The following is a 6236-nucleotide window of genomic DNA, read 5'->3' as shown; positions in this document are numbered from 1 at the left end:
GCGAGCGAAAAAGCACCTGCTGAAAATGTCGGAAATTGAGGTTCTGGTTTTTTGGCTGTAACTTTTGATGCGTTAATCGCAGCGTATTGAGACTGCGCCCGATCGATTTTTCTCGCAAAATGACGTAGGAATAGTGCCACAAATAATCAATTCCAGCACTTTTGAAAATCCCGAAAATTTTCGCCAAAAATGGAAAGGGGTTAGCCTTACTTTTTTTTTGGGCAGAAAACTTTTGGTCTCAGATTCGATTTAAATGACCCTTATCCGACCAATTGGACCCTCAGGAACCCAGAAATCGCAGCAAAAAGAGCGTAGGACGAACAGGTGAGAAATGGTGAGCGAAGAAGCACCTGCTGGAAAATGTCGAAAATTCAGGTTCTGGTTTTTTGGCTGTAACTTTTGATGCGTTAATCGCAGCGTATTGGGACTGCGCCCGATCGATTTTTCTCGCAAAATGACGTAGAAATAGTGCCACAAATAATCAATTCCAGCACTTTTGAAAATCGCGAAAATTTTCGCCAAAAATGGAAAGGGGTTAGCCTTACTTTTTTTTTGGGCAAAAAACTTTTGGTCTCAGATTCGATTTAAATGACCCTTATCCGACCAATTGGACCCTCAGGAACCCAGAAATCGCAGCAAAAAGAGCGTAGGACCAACAGGAGAGAAATGGCGAGCGAAAAAGCACCTGCTGAAAATGTCGGAAATTGAGGTTCTGGTTTTTTGGCTGTAACTTTTGATGCGTTAATCGCAGCGTATTGGAACTGCGCCCAATCGATTTCTCTCGCAGAATGACATCGGAATAGTGCCACAAATACTAAATTCCAGCACTTTTGAAAATCGCGAAAATTTTCGCCAAAAATGCAAAGGGGTTAGCCTTACTTTTTTTTTGGGCAAAAAACTTTTGGTCTCAGATTCGATTTAAATGACCCTTATCCGACCAATTGGACCCTCAGGAACCCAGAAATCGCAGCAAAAAGAGCGTAGGACCAACAGGAGAGAAATGGCGAGCGAAAAAGCACCTGCTGAAAATGTCGGAAATTGAGGTTCTGGTTTTTTGGCTGTAACTTTTGATGCGTTAATCGCAGCGTATTGGGACTGCGCCCAATCGATTTTTCTCGCAAAATGACGTCGGAATAGTGCCACAAATAATCAATTCCAGCACTTTTGAAAATCGCGAAAATTTTCGCCAAACATGGAAAGGGGTTAGCCTGACTTTTTTTTTGGGCAAAATACTTTTGATCTCAGATTCGATTTAAATGACCCTTATCCGACCAATTGGACCCTCAGGAACCCAGAAATCGCAGCAAAAAGAGCGTAGGACCAACAGAAGAGAAATGGCGAGCGAAAAGGCTCCTGCTGGAAAATGTCGAAAATTCAGGTTCTGGTTTTTTGGCTGTAACTTTTGATGCGTTAATCGCAGCGTATTGGGACTGCGCCCGATCGATTTTTCTCGCAAAATGACGTAGGAATAGTGCCACAAATAATCAATTCCAGCACTTTTGAAAATCCCGAAAATTTTCGCCAAAAATGGAAAGGGGTTAGCCTTACTTTTTTTTTGGGCAAAAAACTTTTGGTCTCAGATTCGATTTAAATGACCCTTATCCGACCAATTGGACCCTCAGGAACCCAGAAATCGCAGCAAAAAGAGCGTAGGACCAACAGGAGAGAAATGGCGAGCGAAAAAGAACCTGCTGAAAATGTCGGAAATTGAGGTTCTGGTTTTTTGGCTGTAACTTTTGATGCGTTAATCGCAGCGTATTGGAACTGCGCCCAATCGATTTCTCTCGCAAAATGACGTCGGAATAGTGCCACAAATACTCAATTCCAGCACTTTTGAAAATCGCGAAAATTTTCGCCTAAAATGCAAAGGGGTTAGCCTTACTTTTTTTTTGGGCAAAAAACTTTTGGTCTCAGATTCGATTTGAATGACCCTTATTCGACCAATTGGACCCTCAGGAACCCAGAAATCGCAGCAAAAAGAGCGTAGGACCAACAGGTGAGAAATGGTGAGCGAAAAAGCACCAGCTGAAAATGTCGGAAATTGAGGTTCTGGTCTTTTGGCTGTAACTTTTGATGCGTTAATCGCAGCGTATTGGAACTGCGCCCAATCGATTTTTCTTGCAAAATGACGTCGGAATAGTGCCACAAATAATCAATTCCAGCACTTTTGAAAATCGCAAAAATTTTCGCCAAAAATGGAAAGGGGTTAGCCTTACTTTTTTTTTGGGCAAAATACTTTTGGTCTCAGATTCGATTTAAATGACCCTTATCCGACCAATTGGACCCTCAGGAACCCAGAAATCGCAGCAAAAAGAGCGTAGGACCAACAGGAGAGAAATGGCGAGCGAAAAAGCACCTGCTGAAAATGTCGGAAATTGAGGTTCTGGTTTTTTGGCTGTAACTTTTGATGCGTTAATCGCAGCGTATTGGAACTGCGCCCGATCGATTTCTCTCGCAGAATGACATCGGAATAGTGCCACAAATACTCAATTCCAGCACTTTTGAAAATCGCGAAAATTTTCGCCAAAAATGCAAAGGGGTTAGCCTGACTTTTTTTTTGGGCAAAAACCTTTTGGTCTCAGATTCGATTTAAATGACCCTTATCCGACCAATTGGACCCTCAGAAACCCAGAAATCGCAGCAAAAAGAGCGTAGGACCAACAGAAGAGAAATGGCGAGCGAAAAAGCACCTGCTGGAAAATGTCGAAAATTCAGGTTCTGGTTTTTTGGCTGTAACTTTTGATGCGTTAATCGCAGCGTATTGGGACTGCGCCCGATCGATTTTTCTCGCAAAATGACGTAGGAATAGTGCCACAAATAATCAATTCCAGCACTTTTGAAAATCCCGAAAATTTTCGCCAAAAATGGAAAGGGGTTAGCCTGACTTTTTTTTTGGGCAAAAAACTTTTGGTCTCAGATTCGATTTAAATGACCCTTATCCGACCAATTGGACCCTCAGGAACCCAGAAATCGCAGCAAAAAGAGCGTAGGACCAACAGGAGAGAAATGGCGAGCGAAAAAGCACCTGCTGAAAATGTCGGAAATTGAGGTTCTGGTTTTTTGGCTGTAACTTTTGATGCGTTAATCGCAGCGTATTGGAACTGCGCCCAATCGATTTTTCTCGCAAAATGACGTCGGAATAGTGCCACAAATAATCAATTCCAGCACTTTTGAAAATCGCGAAAATTTTCGCCAAAAATGGAAAGGGGTTAGCCTTACTTTTCTTTTGGGCAAAAAACTTTTGGTCTCAGATTCGATTCATCTGACCCTTATCTGACCAATTGGACCCTCAGGAACTCAGAAATCGCAGCGAAAAGAGCGTAGGACCAACAGGAGAGAAATGGCGAGCGAAAAAGCACCTGCTGAAAAATGTCGAAAATTCAGGTTCCGGTTTTTTCGCTCTAACTTGTGATGCGTGGATCGCAGCGTATTAGAACTGCGCCCAATCGATTTTTCTCGCAAAATGACGTCGGAATAGTGCCACAAATAATCAATTCCAGCACTTTTGAAAATCGCGAAAATTTTCGCCAAAAATGCAAAGGGGTTAGCCTTACTTTTTTTTTGGGCAATAAACTTTTGGTCTCAGATTCGATTCATATGACCCTTATCTGACCAATTGGACCCTCAGGAACCCAGAAATCGCAGCAAAAAGAGCGTAGGACCAACAGGAGAGAAATGGTGAGCGAAACAGCACCTGCTGAAAATGTCGGAAATTGGGGTTCTGGTTTTTTGGCTGTAACTTTTGATGCGTTGATCGCAGCGTATTGGAACTGCGCCCAATCGATTTCTCTCGCGAAATGACGTCGGAATAGTGCCACAAATAATCAATTCCAGCACTTCTGAAAATCGCGAAAATTTTTGCCAAAAATGCAAAGGGGTTAGCCTCACTTTTTTTTTGGGCAAAAGACTTTTGGTCTCAGATTCGATTTATATGACTCTTATCCGACCAATTGGACCCTCAGGAACTTAGAAATCGCAGCGAAAAGAGCGTAGGACCAACAGGAGAGAAATGGCGAGCGAAAAAGCACCTGCTGAAAATGTCGGAAATTGAGGTTCTGGTTTTTTGGCTGTAACTTTTGATGCGTTAATCGCAGCGTATTGGAACTGCGCCCAATCGATTTCTCTCGCAGAATGACGTCGGAATAGTGCCACAAATAATCAATTCCAGCACTTTCGAAAATCGCGAAAATTTTCGCCAAAAATGCAAAGGGGTTAGCCTTACTTTTTTTTTGGGCAAAAAACTTTTGGTCTCAGATTCGATTCATATGACCCTTATCTGACCAATTGGACCCTCAGGAACCCAGAAATCGCAGCAAAAAGAGCGTAGGACCAACAGGAGAGAAATGGCGAGCGAAAAAGCACCTGCTGAAAATGTCGGAAATTGAGGTTCTGGTTTTTTGGCTGTAACTTTTGATGCGTTAATCGCAGCGTATTGGAACTGCGCCCAATCGATTTCTCTCGCAGAATGACGTCGGAATAGTGCCACAAATAATCAATTCCAGCACTTTCGAAAATCGCGAAAATTTTCGCCAAAAATGCAAAGGGGTTAGCCTTACTTTTTTTTTGGGCAAAAAACTTTTGGTCTCAGATTCGATTCATATGACCCTTATCTGACCAATTGGACCCTCAGGAACCCAGAAATCGCAGCAAAAAGAGCGTAGGACCAACAGGAGAGAAATGGCGAGCGAAAAAGCACCTGCTGAAAATGTCGGAAATTGGGGTTCTGGTTTTTTGGCTGTAACTTTTGATGCGTTGATCGCAGCGTATTGGAACTGCGCCCAATCGATTTCTCTCGCGAAATGACGTCGGAATAGTGCCACAAATAATCAATTCCAGCACTTCTGAAAATCGCGAAAATTTTTGCCAAAAATGCAAAGGGGTTAGCCTTACTTTTTTTTTGGGCAAAAGACTTTTGGTCTCAGATTCGATTTATATGACTCTTATCCGACCAATTGGACCCTCAGGAACTCAGAAATCGCAGCGAAAAGAGCGTAGGACCAACAGGAGAGAAATGGCGAGCGAAAAAGCACCTGCTGAAAAATGTCGAAAATTCAGGTTCCGGTTTTTTGGCTCTTACTTGTGATGCGTGGATCGCAGCGTATAGGAACTGCGCCCAATCGATTTTTCTCGCAAAATGACGTCGGAATAGTGCCACAAATAATCAATTCCAGCACTTTTGAAAATCGCGAAAATTTTCGCCAAAAATGCAAAGGGGTTAGCCTTACTTTTTTTTTGGGCAAAAGACTTTTGGTCTCAGATTCGATTTATATGACTCTTATCCGACCAATTGGACCCTCAGGAACTCAGAAATCGCAGCGAAAAGAGCGTAGGACCAACAGGAGAGAAATGGCGAGCGAAAAAGCACCTGCTGAAAAATGTCGAAACTTCAGGTTCCGGTTTTTTCGCTCTAACTTGTGATGCGTGGATCGCAGCGTATTAGAACTGCGCCCAATCGATTTTTCTCGCAAAATGACGTCGGAATAGTGCCACAAATAATCAATTCCAGCACTTTTGAAAATCGCGAAAATTTTCGCCAAAAATGGAAAGGGGTTAGCCTTACTTTTCTTTTGGGCAAAAAACTTTTGGTCTCAGATTCGATTAATATGACCCTTATCTGACCAATTGGACCCTCAGGAACTCAGAAATCGCAGCGAAAAGAGCGTAGGACCAACAGGAGAGAAATGGCGAGCGGAAAAGCACCTGCTGAAAAATGTAGAAAATTCAGGTTCTGGTTTTTTGGCTGTAACTTGTGATGCGTGGATCGCAGCGTATTGGAACTGCGCCCAATCGATTTCTCTCGCAAAATGACGTCGGAATAGTGCCACAAATAATCAATTCCAGCACTTTTGAAAATCGCCAAAATTTTCGCCAAAAATGCAAAGGGGTTAGCCCTACTTTTTTTTTGGGCAAAAAACTTTTGGTCTCAGATTCGATTTGTATGACCCTTATCTGACCAATTGGACCCTCAGGAACTCAGAAATCGCAGCGAAAAGAGCGTAGGACCAACAGGAGAGAAATGGCGAGCGAAAAAGCACCTGCTGAAAAATGTAGAAAATTCAGGTTCTGGTTTTTTGGTTGTAACTTGTGATGCGTGGATCGCAGCGTATTGGGACTGCGCTCAATCGATTTCTCTCGCAAAATCACGTCGGAATAGTGCCACAAATAATCAATTCCAGCACTTTTGAAAATCGCGAAAATTTTCGCCGAAAATGGAAAGGGGTTAACCTTCCTTTTTT

This window comes from Neodiprion fabricii, chromosome 2, assembly GCF_021155785.1.
Source record: "Neodiprion fabricii isolate iyNeoFabr1 chromosome 2, iyNeoFabr1.1, whole genome shotgun sequence".
Taxonomy (NCBI): domain Eukaryota; kingdom Metazoa; phylum Arthropoda; class Insecta; order Hymenoptera; family Diprionidae; genus Neodiprion; species Neodiprion fabricii.
This window is presented reverse-complemented; position numbering follows the sequence as displayed.